The sequence below is a fragment of the Pongo pygmaeus genome, chromosome 9, assembly GCF_028885625.2.
Source record: "Pongo pygmaeus isolate AG05252 chromosome 9, NHGRI_mPonPyg2-v2.0_pri, whole genome shotgun sequence".
NCBI classification, from domain to species: Eukaryota; Metazoa; Chordata; class Mammalia; order Primates; family Hominidae; genus Pongo; species Pongo pygmaeus.
Genome location: NC_072382.2, coordinates 130,678,458 through 130,694,415, shown reverse-complemented (window position 1 = coordinate 130,694,415; position 15,958 = coordinate 130,678,458). Strand labels below are relative to the sequence as shown.

General features: G+C 48.2%; 1 protein-coding gene across 3 annotated transcripts in view; it reads left to right on the top strand.

The window, feature by feature from the left end:
* The first annotated feature begins 725 nt into the window (after positions 1 to 725).
* KCNJ1 (potassium inwardly rectifying channel subfamily J member 1) overlaps positions 726 to 15,958 on the top strand; it is a 29,321-nt gene continuing 14,088 nt past the window's right edge. For 2 of the 3 annotated variants that reach the window (XM_054441344.2, XM_054441345.2), the window contains exon 1: positions 726 to 856. The gene's annotated coding sequence lies outside the window, so the exon portion shown is untranslated. Of the gene's footprint in view, positions 857 to 15,070; positions 15,169 to 15,958 lie in introns of all 3 variants that reach the window. The other variant, XM_054441346.2, reaches the window with a different exon arrangement.

The following is a 15,958-nucleotide window of genomic DNA, read 5'->3' as shown; positions in this document are numbered from 1 at the left end:
AGAATAGAATAGAATAGAATATTATTTCCTTCCATAATAGAATAGAATATTTCATTATTTCATCCTATATACATTATTTCATTCTATAATAATATAGAATAGAATAGAATATTATATAATAGAATAGAATATTATTTCATTATATATTAGAATATAATATAATGAAATAAGGAATATAATAGAATATAATAGAAATAAAGTAATTATTATAAATAAACACAGTAGAAATAAAGTTCACAATAAATGTCATGTGTTTGAATCATCTTGAAACCATCCTCCCCCACCACCTCCCTGGTCCACGGAAAAAATGTCTCCCATGAAACTGGTCCCTGGTGCCAAAAAGGTTGGGGACTGCTGTTCTAGGGCCACTGAGTGATTCACAGAACAGGAGACACTTGTGAGGGGCTCCTTGGGGACTCCTACTTCCCTGCCCTGTAACATTCAGCCTCATGTGCGCACGTGTTCAACTTCATGCCTTTGACTTAGACACCATCGACATGAGCATACCAGCCTTCTGGTTCCAAGCCAGGGTTCCATAAACAAATCCTTCTTAGTTAGCCTTGGTAGCTCAACACCTTTGGTATCTCACCCACTTAACTGCCACGCCTACTCTTGTTGGATCCGGTTATAAAGTAAACTATGTTCTTTGAGAGCTGTTGCATACAGATGAGTTGGCAGCCGGTCTGAGCTGGCCCACAGACTCATAAAATCAACAGGGCCTCGGGTACCCTCACCCAGCACATCCACACTCTTGCATCAAAGGTGCAAGGACTTGCTCACATCGAGAATCTGGTTGCTTTCTTGGAGACCAAGAAAATGAGTTTTTGTTTCTACACTTACTCCAGCAATCCATGAGGTAAGAGGAGAAACACCTCATTGTCTCTTTGTAGGAAAAAGAAGTTAATTCTTGTGAAAATTTAGACCTCTTTTCCCCACCTCAAATCTAGGCAGACTTGTCTGTCCACTGGGGGGATAGATAGAAGCACGGTTTTAACTCACACACTGGATGCTTTTGATGTGCTGGTTGCATGTGGATTATTAGCTGTGTGCTACATCTTGCCTTCCCTGGGCCACTCCGCAGCCCTGGGGCTGGAGGGCAGTAAGAATCTTTGGTTGCATCATGCCTGATTCCAAAGTCTTCTTTTGGTGGCAGAGATGTGTGTAGGGTTTTCATCTCTGGTGGCATCCTTTCTATTGTAGCACACAATAGTAACACAACCTCTGCCTAGTAACACAACCTCTGCCAAGCCATTTCCATCTTTAAGGTAGAGGATCAAGGTGCTAGTGGGGTCTATTATGGAAAACATGTATCAGGAAAAGGCAAGAGTTAGCAAGACATTTTGAGTACCTTCACCCAGATGTCTTTCTTCCATTTTCTGATGTAGGACTTTATAGGAATTTTGCACCATTCTGAATTAATACATTTGGATTTCTCAACGTTTGTTCAGCTCCCTAATGACTGTTGTGACAATTGCTCTATACCAGTCAATGCCAACTGTTTATCTCTGCTCTGAACAGGTATGGAGCCCCTTCTCCCAATATCTGTATCTTATAGATTTGGTGCGTAGACAACTTAAAAGGAGTTGGTCTTTTGCAACCAGCAACCTTTAGGAAAAATGATTGAATTTTTCTCCTTTTAGCTGGGCTTACAAAATGGAGCAAAACATAGTGATTGTGCTAAGGATCTATTATGGACAGGGACTTGGCAGAGCCCCTCACTGGATGCTTTTGGTCTGCTGGTTGTACCTGGATTATTAGCTGCGAGCTGCACGCTGCCTTCCCTGGGCCATTCTGTAGCCCTGGGACTGGAGGGCAGTTAGAATCTTTGGTTGAATCTTTGGTTACATTGGAGGAGCTGCCCAGTCTTTGTGGGCTCCCTTCAGTCATGGGCTTGGCTTGTGTTGTCTTACTCTACACTGTTTAGTGTAAATGGATTCTCACTAAGTCAGCTTCAGCTTTTAAGAGCATGATGGGGTAGAGATATCTGGGAATGTATGGGCCATCAGAAAAGCATTTTTTTATACTCAAGTCATGAAGGTGGATTTCTTCTGTGTAAGGAGGTGCACCAAGTCAGTGTAGGTGCTAGACTGCCCTTGCAAAGAAGCAGAGTATGTGAATTCCTTGCGAGTGGGTCTTAATCTTTAATGCTTTAATGACTTTTGGTTTGCCTGATTTTTTTTAATATAAGAAGTTTGTAATTGCCAAGCATGCTTTTCTGTGAAGAGCTAAGACTCAAAATTCCCCATTCACGTTCCTTTCCTTTCCTCAGTAATGTGTTTTTCTGTGCTAGGTTACAAGTCTACCCTGCACCTTGTCACAGCTCAGTGATTGTCCAGGGATTCAGCTGTGACTCACATGCTTTGCCTTTTACTTGCTCCAGGGTTTCCATGCATTGAAGGCTTCCTGGTGCCCTCTCAGTGGAATTGCTTCTGGCTTGGCAGTTTGATCCTGAGGGTGACCCAAATGTTCCTCCCCTTGGCTCCACAATTTAAGATGCCAGTGATGACTATTGTCTTTCTTCTCTTCAGTCTTGTCTTTCTCATGACTATTATTATTATACATACAGGTTTTTTTCTTCCTTTGCCTTTCAACAAGCTTGTAATGAGAACTCATTGTGTTTTGGATGCTAGGTCCTGGGAAACCACTGAATGGCTTGGGAAATGCTTTGCTCTGGAGGGCAGGTACTTGGGCTAGGGGATATGTGCTTGGAAACAGGCTCTCACATGCTAGTGGGAGACATACCTGATGAGTGGGGACTGTGACACAGAAATATAGCTCATAGTATCATCGCTGCCTGCACAGGAAAGTACATCATACTTTTCCTACAGAATACCTCATGGAAGCATGATCCTAAACAAGCTGGGTGGGAAGGAAGGGGCCTACTGGAGGCAGGGGGAAGAACATTCTAGAACAAGGAAATGGCATTTACAAAAATATGCAAGCATGAGAGAGAGCATGGCTTACACAGGGAATACCAGGCTGGTGTGGCTGAGGGTGGGTGGCCAGGGGAGGGGTGAGGGAAGCTGCAGGGTGCCACGATGAAGGACCTAGTATGTGATGCTGAAGAACTTGCGCAGTGCCCGGAAGGTGGTGAGAACCGGGGTGAGATCTTATTTACATTGTGGAAGGGTTGCTCTACCTGCAAAGTGCAAGGTGGACTAGAGTAGGGTAAGACCACGGCTGGGTAATCAGGGAGGAGATTACCAAGAGGCAGAAGACACAAAGTCTGGTGGCTGATCAGCTGCAGAGAGTGATGGGGACAGGCGAGGATGAAGTGGAGCTCTGAAACAGGAGCCAGAGACTCCCAAAGTCCACAAAAAGAGCACACTTTGAATGGCACAGACCCTTTTCCTTCCACTCACCCTCCCATATTCAAGACTGTGATGACCTAGGCTCAAGCCAAAAGTATACAGAAAAGGGCCTAGGCCTTCCCAATCTGCTCTGTCTCCTGAAATATATATGGTTCAGGAATAGTATTAGTACTGCTGTGAAATAGCAAAAAGTGGTTGGCTTGATTATGTGGTTCAGAAATCATCATGAACAAGCAGGGTGTGCAGAAATTGGAAAAAGAAAACAGAACAAAAACAAACATCTTCAAAAAAATGCTGAAGAAAAAAATTAGTGTAGAGACATATAAAAGATAGACCCCTAGAAAAGTCAACAATAGGCCTGGTGCAGTGGCTTACACCTGTAATCCCAGCGCTTTGGGCGGCTGAGGCTCATCTGAGGTCAAGAGTTCAAGACCAGCCTGGCCAACATGGAAAAACCTCATCTCTACTAAAAATTTGAAAATTAGCCAGGCATGGTGGCACACACCTGTAGTCCCAGCTACTCAGGGGGCTGAGGCATGAGAATCGCTTGAACCCAGGAGGCGGAGGTTGCAGTGAGCTGAGATCGTGCCACTGCACTCCTCCAGCCTGGGTGATAGAGTGAGACTTTGTCTCAAAAAAAAAAAAAAAAAAAAAAGAGAGAGAAAAAGAAAAAAGAAAAAGAAAAGTCAACAATAAACCTTAAGGTCAAACCTTAAGTTACCTTAAGGTCAAAGGTTGTTCCTTCCTCCAGGCAGGATGATTCTAAGCCATCCTTGCAGAAGATTGTGAAGGATGTGCAGAGTGTCAGCTTTTCTTGCCATTGCCTTGTCCGAATCTGTGAGCAAACAGAAAAAAGAACGATGCCCTTACACATGAAACTCCTGGATTCTTTTTAGAAAAATAGCAGAAAGAAACCAAAAATAGTGCAGAGAACAGGTCACTTCAAAACTATTGAGGATCCAAAGATGTTCTGCCCTAAGGAGTTGCTTCTCAAAAACTGTTATTAAGGTCCTTAGCTGTCAAATATAAAACCCAACCCAAAATCATTCCATTTAAAACCAGAGCATTGAAACACTAATTTTGAACAATCATTGTAAAGCCTCATCAAATCCAGCTCACTCATTGCAGGAATACGCAACTCAAAGGCCCTAGGAAAAATGTAAATCTGAATTTTCCCAGCACTGTTTTGGATAAATAATTTCCTCTCTCAGAAGAAGCCTGTTGTTATTTTTCAAAATCGGTTCCCCAGTATGCAACAAGAATCCGTCTCTGCATGTGTGTATCTGCCCTGTGCTGTGTTCTGCCATTACCATGCTTTGTAAACTTTGCATTCTGGTTAGATGCATGTGACTCACCGATGCTTCTAAGAGAAGATTCTTTTTGAATAATCTGAGAAATACAAGCCAGATTTTTCCATTTATTTAGAATTTCCCAATGTCCCTGCCCCTCCCTCTCCTCCAGTTGCACACACACCAGTGTTTCTTGGCTGGGATTCAGGAATTGTATTTATTGGGGTCTACCAGTGTGTCACCATATCCCCAGGGAGCAGATTTAAATATGCAACCCAACACAGTTGAAAGCAACAGGTTAATACCGTCTTTGCAGAGTTAAAACAGCCCAAGCTCTCTCAGGTGACTACCCGTAGGGGAAGTCTCATGGTTCATTGCCCTTGATTAAATTCTCAGGAGCTTTCTGGCTTTATCCAGATCTACCATTTGTCCTTGAGGAGCTCAGCAGAACTCAGCAACTGTGAATAACTGTTGTGGGTCTTTTCACAGGAGAAGACTCTGTGAAGTGTGTGGCCCCTTGGAGTCCGAGTCCAGTGATGAGATGTTCAGAGAGATAAGGGTAATCCCGGTCTCATGCTGGAAAGTGCATGTGACCGTTTTGGGGATCAGGGTATTTGGGTGCTGTTAAGGGAAGTTTTGGACCGCTGATGAATTATGCACAGAGTATGGGGAGCTTGAATTGGGTTCAGAGATAAACCACAAGCATGGGCTAAGGTCACCTTAGAAGACCTCTGGGAAGCCCCCGCTGTGCTGGCCTCAGTGAAGTGTGATGACACAGTCCCTATGCTGCAGAAGCTCCGGTTCCCGTGAGAGGATGAGTAGGGATGGCAGGTACAAGAGTGGCTGCATGACACATCAGCGAACTGGCAGAGCATGAGCACGTTCCAACCTACCAACCAGGCTCCCCGACCCAGTCTGCTTCTAGGGCAGCCCCGCGGGGGATGGAGGGGGCGGTAGGAGAGAGGGCTGTTTCCTCTCCCAATACTCCATCCCCTCAGAGGGAGTGGAAAAGGGGAGCCAGGAGTCCCCCAGAGCGCTCCCCAGGACCAGGTCTGAGAGTCCTTTCCAGCATGGGTCTCTTCACTCCTAGTCCTGCATGAATCCATTGTGCATGAGAATTCACACCCAGCCTGGGCAATGGTCACCACTAAAGAGGCAGGGTGAGGTCTGCTGGGGACAGAGGCTGCCAGAGAGTGGAGAAAACCCCGTGCCGCACTCGGAGTTTCTTCCCCTTCTTACTGATACACCTGCTCCTTTGGCTGGGTGTTTCCCAGCCTGTGGAGTTTACAGATTTGGATTTCTACAAAGTTGCCCCTTAAGTGTCTTGTGGCAGTGGGGAAAGGGGTGGGGAGAGAGCAGGAGGATGGCACTGCAGCAAGGTGAGCGGGCGACCCAGGCACCCAGCGCACAGCAGGCAAATTCCTTCCCACGCGGCGGATCACAGCCACTGGGACCTGAAGCTGGGAATAGGCAGCCCCTGGAGAAGCACGGCCGAGAGCTGGGGGCTGAAACTGCTTTCTCATCTATGAAGGGGCTGGTTTTCTCATCCTCACTGAAGGCCAGAGGAAATTAGACTTCAACCTCACCCGTTAGGATGTGGGTTGGAGGTCAGGAAGAAGCTTGGGTTTTGGGGGTGTGGAGAGGCAGGAGTCCATTTCAGAGGGAAATGGACACAAACTTCTACAGACACGGAGCCTGCATCTATCTTTCTGGGAGAGGTTCCGGTGGTCGCTTACCGACAGGCAGGGCACGAGGCTGGTGTTTTTGGAAATCTTATCACAAGGCCCTCACTCCTGGGCTTGCACCAGGGAGGGGAGCCCCAGTTATCCCGCTCTGCAGTGGCTCTCGGGAGCAGAGGTATGTTTCTGATGACAGTCACCTCTGGCTATCGCTCTGATTCTGCCTTTCTTCAGGTTGCCTGGGTCTATCCCATAAATGAGCCTGTGATCACTGGGTACAAGCTCCCTTGCAGCTTCCTTTCTGTCTGAGGTCCCAGGGATACCCGCTAGCCCTGCTGCTCACATCTTGCCTCCTCACTCGGCATGTTTCTCTTTCTGTTCTAAATGTCCCAGCTCATGCCCCTCCACGGTACCATCCCCGTTGATCCCAGCCCCACTAGGGCCCCCAATCCTGGGTCTCAGCTGCCAGTGAATGCTGCAGCCCTGCTTCAGTTGCTCAGTCAGCACCCCACCGCAGGAAAGCGCCGCGTGCGGAAGCTGGCGGCACCAGAGTTTCTGTCTTTGCCTGCTTAGCTGTGTGGGTTAGGGAGCCCCAGGGACGCCAACAGCCAGACCACAGGTGGGCTAATTTCCAAATGCAGACACAGTGAATGCCACCCATATTTCACCAGTGACTGGAGAGCAGATGCTGGGCATTCGTGGGCCCTGCGTGTGCCTGGGGATGGAGAGAAGGCAGGACACTTGAGGCAGATGCCAGTGCTGCCTCTGAGCTGTTGACGCTCCCTGCCCTGGAGTTCACAAAAATAATCCTCTACATGGTGCATAGAGTGTTTTTATGTTTTTTGAAGTATTACAGGCGGGCCCCGGCGACATGATCTTCATCTCCCAGACAGGGAAATTCTGAAAATCAGGAAAGGGGCTGGGCGTGCCTGTGTCACATAGCTGGTGATTGGAGCTTGGTCTCTGGCCTTCAGGGCACTTTCCTCTGTGGTCACACCTGGGTTTCGGAGCCACCTGGCCTCCACTTTTCTGAGCAGCTTCCTTCAGCATTTTCTTGTTTCCTCTGTGCTTGCATCCCACCTGCCCCTTGGGGTCACTCTGTTTCCAGGCTATTGCGTCTCCAGACCCCTTGGTCCAGCCGATGTGGGTTACAAGGCCCACCTGTGAGGTGGCAGTGGGCTAATTTTCAATAATCCAGTTGGTGACTGTTCTTCAGAGAAAATCTTCTGGAATCCCTGACTTAGTGACGGCACAGAGACTACCTGAGTTCCCTAAGTCACGTCTGCCTTCCCTTAAGTCACTTCTTAAAAAAATCAATTCATTTCTACAAGAACTCATGTATGCATTTCACACAGTGAAACCTATGCAGTGTCACGCACTTATGTCAGACGGTCATTGCCTCTCTTTTACATTGTCAGTATGGAATTCTTCACTGGAAACCTGCCACAGTGTCCTGCCGACCTCTCTAGTCAACAGTTCTTCATGTCTCACTGAAGTCCCTCTTGCCATAAATCCAAGTCATGTTTCTATAGTGTCGCTCATCCATACGGATTCTCCCAAGCACTGCATCATTTAATCTGTACGATGGCCCTGGGAAGTAGATAGCATCATTGTCATCTGACAGATGAGAAATCCGAGGCCTGGCTCTTGGCTCGCCTGGGGCCAGGCCGGTGTCCTTTCGGGCGTCCTTCTGAAATCAATGCCGAGCTCTCTGCGCAGTGCCCTTGGCAGGCGCCAGGGGGCGCTGCTGCTGCTGGTAAGCGGGAGGCCCGGCGGAGGCGAGTTGTGGGCCTTGCCGCGCCTCCTCTCTCCCCTGCGCGTTGCTGCCCGCGCCGTCTGCAGCACCAGTGCCTACTTACGGGTACTTTTCAAGGTCACTTCTAGTTACTGTTTCTTCCTAAGTCCTTATCACAATCTATAATTACTCTGTTTATTTGGCTCCTTTTAATTTCCTGCCCAGCTCCCCCACTTCCCTGGGTCTTGTGAAGGCCGTACCCCAGTGCCCAGCACAGGCAGCTCCCACTACAGATGCCCTGACAGACGCAGAAGGGAGGGCGAGCCAGGAGAGGGCACGCAGGGAAGGGAGGTGAGGAGGGAGGGCCAGCCTTTCCCCCAGACCTTCCTTCCTTTTCCCTCCTGCCTTAGACATCAGAATTCACTCATCTTCTGGGCCAGATCTTTAGGGAACTTGGGGTGGAGACATCAGGTTAAGACCTGGGTTCTGGCGGGGAGCGGTGGCTCGGGCCTGTAATCCCAGCACTTTGGGAGGCTGAGACAGGAGAATTGCTTGAGGCCAGGAGTTCAAGGCCAGCCTGGGTAACCTAGTGAGACCTCATCTCTACAATCAGTACACTAGCCCGCAGTGGGGCACTTGCCTGTGGTCCCAGCTACTCGGGAGGCTGAGGCGGGAGGATCCCGTGAGCTGGGGAGGTAGAGGCTGCAGTGAGCTATGATTGTGCCACTGAACTCCAGCCTGGGCAACAGAGCAAGACCCTGTCTCAAAAAGAGCTGCGTTCCTACCCCAGTTCTGCCTCATGTGAGTTTTTAAAATTCTCTAAACCTCAGTTCCCTTCCTTGTCAAATAGAGAAAATTAGACCTACTTCATGGGGTCGCTGTGAGATTGAATGAAATAATTTCTGACAAGCTCCTGCCACAGTTGCTGGTACATGACAGAGATTCAACAAGTGTCTGTTCCTTTTCCCCTGTGGTAATTCCATGCCTAGAAGGGACTAACCATTTAACCCCAATCCTGTAGAGTGAAATCAACCCCTTATGTGCCTTCAATCACATAAGAGGGGTGACCTGCCTGGTGGGATGGGGGTCTGGTAGCAAATACACTACCACCTTTCAGGTCTGTGCCAAAGAAAGTCATATGGGAAAGGATGAGTTTTAATGAGTTTCTTCCAATAATTAAACCCAACGTAGACATATAGCTACCCACTGAGTCCTATAGTAGACTAAATTCTAATCTTCTAGCTCTGTGAACTTGGATCAATCACTTAGCCTCTCTGGTATTTGGTCTCCTCCTCTAGACACTGGGAGTAATAATGCTGTCTACGTCATAGAGTGACATAGACACTCAGTAAACTACTGAGTTTACCCCTGGAGACTGCCTGGGACACAGTAAGATCTGTTAATGTCAGTGATTTCTGGTCCATGGATGAGAAGGAAAATTAACCCGACTGAACTAGTTTCAAGAAAACATTGTGGAACATTTATTATTGGCTAGCCTCTTTTATACATCTTGTCTTCCTTCACCTTCAAATAACTCTGAAAAGTATGTGCCCTTCCCATTTTTCATTCATTCCTCCATTCACTCCTTCAACAAACCCTAGCTGTTGCCACGGAGACATGTGCCATTTGAACAGTTGTTAATCGTCAATCAAATATGGTGGTGCAGAGTTGACATTTAACTGTTCTTGCCTGTTTTTCATGGTAGGGTTCACGGCTGTGTTGCGAACCTCCTTAAGGAGTGGATGTTTTTCTCTGGGCACTTCTGCTTGGTCTGTAGCATGCATTTCCTTGTCTCTTCATTCTTAGCTGCTCTTACTTGCCAGTGTTCTTTGCCTCTGCATCTCTTCTCATCTCTCCCCATCCCTCGCCATCCCTCCCCATCCCTCGTCTTCCCTCACCATCCCTCCCCATCCCCCCCCATCCCTCCCCATCTCTCACCATCGTGGAGCTTCTCGCATTCCCTTTGCCCATCCCTCCCCATCTCTCACCATCGTGGAGCTTCTCGCATTCCCTTTGCCCACTCTATTTTATCTACGTTTTCTTCAGTTTCTCCAAGCTCTTGCACAGGGTTTAGCTGCTCTTGCACTTTTTAAAACTTTTAAACCATTTATTAAGCCAATAAATGCGAAAATTAGACAGTTTTTAAAAATGTAAATGAATACCCAGAAACACATTTTTATGTATGTTTTCAGGCACAATATTGAGTTCAAAATACATGAGATCTATGTGCTATTACTCACTGTAGAAAATCTAAGCTTAACTTAAAAAGACAAGCGGGGGACAATGCTCCCAGTTGCATCCTGAGCCAATGCACAGGCACTCGTCCCTGCCGCCTGTCAGCATTGGCACTTATGAATCCACCATATGCAGTGTCCACACCATCCCTGGAGGTTTGCTTGGTCATTAGTTCAGTGAGCAAGTGAAAAACTAGCTCAGCTACAACTTAGAGAAAAAAATAGCTTCTCTCTCCCCTGGCCTTCTGTATTTGGAGAGAGCCCTGAGGCCCAGTGAGCAGTGTTGGGTATAACATAGGGATGCAGCTGACAGGTCCCTGCACTTGTGGCACTCCCAGCCCAGGGGAGGGCACTGACCTTGGTCAGGAAAGATTTCTAGAGTCTCTACTGTGGGTCCACATGCTGGGTATTCAGAGGAAGGCAAGACGGGCTGCTGTCCTGGAGGGTGCGTTCTGTAGAGGGGAGATCGACAATAAGTGAACGCGTCACCAGCAGGGAAATAAAAAACCAACCTGACAGCCGCTCTTGATAAGAGATGGAAAGAAGCCAAGACAGGATGGAGTTCCCACTGGAGCAGTGGGTGCTACCTTAGATTGGATGCTAAAAGGCTCTCGAAGAAGGAGGTGATGGAGCTAGGTCCCTAGTGACATGGAGCAGCCAGACATGGGAAGACCTAGAGCAGAGCAGCCCTGAAGGAGGAAGCAGCAGGTGCCGAAGCCCAGGGCAGGAGCTGCGCCGCACGCTTGCAGAGCAGAGGGGGTGGGAACATAGTGAGCTAGGTGACAGAGGGGATGACTTTGGGCTGTGGAGTGTGGCAGAGTCCTGGCTATACGGGGCCTTGAGGTCATCAAAACAAGGGGAAGCTGAGAGAGGTCTCAGCAAGGCAGCGGCATGATCCGATTTTCAGGACTCCTTCCTCACTCTGATGGTGTGGACTCTAGTGTAAGGAGGAGAAAGAGACGGTGGACAGGTCAAGGAGCAGGTGAGGTTTGTAGCCCAACTGAGGAATTATGGTGGCCTGGCAGCAGAGGACATGAAGAGAAGAGGACAATAGGTCCTGACTATATTCTGTAGAAAGAGCAGACAAGATTTGCTGATGGATTGCATGTGAGGGTGAGAGGAAGAAAAGAATTAAGGGTGAATCAAGGTTTCGCTTGACTCAGGGGTGGGTGTGCCATTGGCAGAGCTGAGGATGATCTGAATTGAACAAAATCAATATAAAATCAGTTGTATTCAGTGCTAAGAAGGAGAAGAAGATGGTGCTAGGAAATTTTTTTAGAGTAGGAATTTCAGTCGAAGATGCCTATGCCCAGATGTGCTGTCCCAGCGTACATCACATGTGGAGCTGCCCCTCCCCTTCTCCCTCTTCTGTGGTCCTCTCTCTGCCCCGCACTCTGAGGGTGCACATGCACCTCTCACCCCAGCCTGGTGGCCATGGTACCTGCAACCCCGGCCAAGAGCTTTCAGAGAAAGGATCATGCCAGGCGTCCATCACCAAGCCCTGTGCCCTGGCTGCCTCCTGGTCTGGAAGGCTGGTCATGCTAACCTCAGAGGAAATTCAGTTGGTCTGGCACAATTGCATCCTTCTTGTCTAACCTAATCTCATCGTTTCATGGGTAATCTTTTTCTCTCTGATCCACAGCCTTTCACCACTTCATTAATTTGTCCCTAGCAGCCGGATAAACAGTCTTCTCCCTCTGGGCCTCATGTACACAAAGATGCTTCTGACAGGCCCCCTGAAAGCAGCTCAGAGCCTGCTGTCTTTTCCTGCCCGGAAGTTCTGGTGGGAGAGCCTTCTTTAAGAGGCTCCAGGAGGGGATGAGGGGAGGGAGAAAGAAGACTTCCCAAGACCTGGCAAGAGCCCCGAGCAGGACTATGCATCTTTCCTGCATTTCCTCTGCAGCTCACATAGGCACAGTGGTACCGTCTTTGGGTCTGGCAGGTGAGAGCTGCCTGCCCAAATCCAGACCTGGGAGTTAAAACTGATTTCCCCAAGCGCCAACTCAGCCTTTGGCTGTCCCAGTCCTGATCTCTTCATCAGAGCCCCTCAGCCCTGCTAAACAAGGAAGGAACCTGGCATTTATTGTGGCTTTCCCCATACCAGATCCTCTACTGGGCCTTCCCACACTTAATCCTATCTCAGCATTGGGAAACAGATTTCCTTATTTCCATGTTCATGGAGGAGAACGTTCAGGTTTAGACAAGCAGAATAACTCACTCTGATAACAAGTGGAAGAGGTGGCATTTAAGCCCAGCTCTACACTGCCTTATAGCCTATCCCTTCACTACTTTCAAGGCACCTGTGGAGCCCCATCTTTGCTTTGCCAACCTCATTTTCTGGCTCTTTGCAATAATGTCTTCAATCTTAATGCTGATCACAGCTTGGACCTCACACCCTCTGGGTGCCAGGGAGCCAGCATTTTGGTTAGTACTAAGCCCAGTTGTCAATCTCATCACAATTCCTAGAGGGCTTCCTTCTATCCTCTTTTCTCCATCTGCTCCAGTGAAGCTCAGGGGACGTTGGCAAGGAGGGAAAGGTCAGGACTCAAATGATGTTGGGGAAAAAGAATAAACCCATCAATGAAAATGGGTATAATTATTGGAAATGTGGGAGGGTAAGAAAAGCCAATCAGGAAGACAGCATGTCCAAAACAACAAAAAAGAAAAGAAAAAGAAAGAAAAACCATAAACAGCTCACAATGAGCTCCAGGGTTTTTATTGTCCCTTACGTTTCTTAGCAACTATTTTTTGTTTGTTTTCCAGGCTTAATCGATTACATTGAGAAATTAGCTCTGTAAAATCCCCAGGTGAGCTGCTGGGTCATGCACCAGTAAGCTGCAGAGCTGGAATTCAAGCCTGACTCCAGACATGTGTTTCAAGGCCACAGACTCAGTGGGGAGCCTGCACGTGTGCTCCAGCTAGACCACCTCGTTTCTTTTCATAGGATTAGTACTCATAGCACACCAGGGGCTTCAGTTTCTTTCCCCAAACCCATCATGCATCTATGATATTTAAGAAGATATAGGTTTGGTCCTGCAGATGTGTCATCAAACAGATCATTACGATTTGTGCTAATCCAGATTAGGATGTTGGGAGGTGGTGGTTGGGGACATTCTTTGTAGCTCTTGATAGTGGCTCTTATTCAGGAAGTACGCAAGGAACATCCAGCCCTGCCTTTGAGAAAGGGCCCAGCCTCTGGACACGCACAGTGGGAGGTTTCTCTCATTCTCCCGTGAGTCCTTGAATGTGGACTCCACACAACTCTGTGCCCTGTTGTCACCCAAGAAAACAGCAAGTTCCCCATCCCAGTCACGTTCCATCCTTCTCTCTTTGGTGTGTGTGGTGTGGGGTGGGGAGCAGAGGGAAGTAGTGGCACAGGGGAAATGTGGGGCAAGAAGGGGTTTTGAATGGGCCCGTGGGGCTCTGGCTTGTCTGTGAGGTCATGCTGAGTCTCTGGAGGGGCTGGCTCAAATAGGAATTGAAACATCTGCACTGCTGACTCCAGTAACACAAGGGCTATGGGCAAGGAACAAAATGCTCAAAAACATTCAAACAAAAGATGTGCTGAAAGAAGGAGAAAGAGGGAGAAAAGAAATCGAGCTCCCAGGAGAGCCGAGAGACGGAGCTCTTGCTTGGCTGGTGCAGTAGGAGGGACGCTGTGAACTTCCTCCCATCCCACAGACCTGCCCTCTGGCACTGGGAGATGTGAGGGACTTCACCCTGGAGCTGCTAACCCAGGATCATAACCAAACACCGTTCTCAGACCTGTGGAGCCCAGGTGCAGGTGGATGGGTGGGTGGGTGGGTATGAGGGCCCACGGCCCAGCCTGGACTGCTTCACCCAAACACACCTGGGTAGCAGCAGGGAAGAGCTTCTCCTGTAGACCCTGGGAGAAGAGACATCTCCCACACTAGCAGGGGTTCTGTTTAGCAGTGAGGTTGAGCAGAATAATACTTTCTGTACTCCAAGCTCTTGTGGCAAAGAAAATCATTTTGATGGTGATGCCTTCAGGATCACAGTAGCCACTTGCTAGAGAAGGCAGGTGCCGAGTTCAGCCGAGGTTCCAACAAGGGCCTAAAGGCATGGGGAAGTGGGGTGAGAGTCGAGGGGAAGTGGGTCAAGACTGTACTGTGTGACAGGCACTTTACATGTTTGTTTTTTCTATCCCAGCTTTATTGCAATATAATTCTCATAAAATAAAACCCACTCATCTGAAGTGTGTAAGAGGTGGTTTTCAGTGTATTCACAGAGTTGCACAGCCATCATTACAATCAATATCAGAACATTTTCATCACCCCTAAAAGAACCTGGTGCCCATTAGCGGTAACTCCCCATCCGCCTCTTCCCCAGCCCCTGGCAGCCATCAGTCTAACTCTCTTTCTCTGTAGATTTGCCTATTCTAACATCTCATCTACATGGAATCATACGATCTCTGGCCTCTTTCACTGGCCAAATGTTTTCCAGGTCCATCCATGTTGTAGCATCTACCAGTACTTTATTCCTTTTTAGAGCTGAATAATATTCCACTGTATGGATATGTCACATTTTATTTATTGATTCATCAGCTGATGGACATGAACTGTTTCAAAAGCTTCCACTGTTTGGCTATTATGAATAATGCTGCTATTCACATACTCATTTTTATGTGGATATGTGTATTTCTCACTGAATCCCCATAACAACAAAGGCACTAGAATCATCAATATAGTATGGAAAAGTGCAGCTCAGAGAGGTTAAGGAACGTCTTTGAGACTGAAACGCTTCTTTTGATAGAACGGCAAATAAGTGGAAATAAAGTGGAATTTAATTTTACCTTTTCCAGGTCATTATACACACCACTGAGTGAAAAGAAACAAGGAAAGGAATGAGAGAAAGTGCGTCAGCAGGCCTTTTGTAGGCACCACCGGCCTCTCCTGGGAGGTGGGTCTCAGTGAGGGCCCTGAGCTTGCCTGCCTTGGCATGGCTCTAAGGTCTAGGGGGATGTCCCCCTTCCCGCTTGTCCTCCTTGTTTCAGAGGCAGACACGAGGATTGGTCAACAGCAGTTCAAGACATTTGCTGGAGGACGCAGCTGGGAAGTCTCCTGGGCAGTGTCCTGTTCTGAGAGGGCTCCTGGGTGGGCTCTGCCTGGTAACGAGGATGGGGGCATGCTAAATGCCAGCAAGAAGAGCCCCAGTGAGAAGACTCCAGCATTTGCTCAAGGGCAGCTCTATGGCATGGAACAAAGGGTCACCGAAGCTGCTGGCTCTGCTCCCTCTGGCTCCAGGGCTTTCCCAGAAAGCACTTGGACATGGGAGGGTGGGTGATGACGTGCTGCCCCATTAATGTAACTCTGATGGCTTGGCAGAACCCAAGCCGAAACTGGTAATCATTGACCCTTTGAGGGTCAATGATACCCGTGGGGCATAGCAACGGAGTCAACAGAAATGCTGGCTCTTCCACTAATCCACTACCCTAGAGCCTGGCTCTTCTCACCTCCTTTCTGAGAAGCAGGATGCTATTGCAGCCTGCACAGTAGCAAGAGCAGCCCAGGATTAAAGGCCTCACAGATAGGGACAAGATTGCCTCCTTTCATTCAATGCATGGCGGGAGCTTGAAGGAGAAACTGGAGTTGCACGTAGTGTGACTCAAGGTATTAATAGCTTGATCATGTTCTATGTCCAAGTGTGGTCTAAGCTCTTTCCATCCATCTGTAAGATAGATATAAAAGCC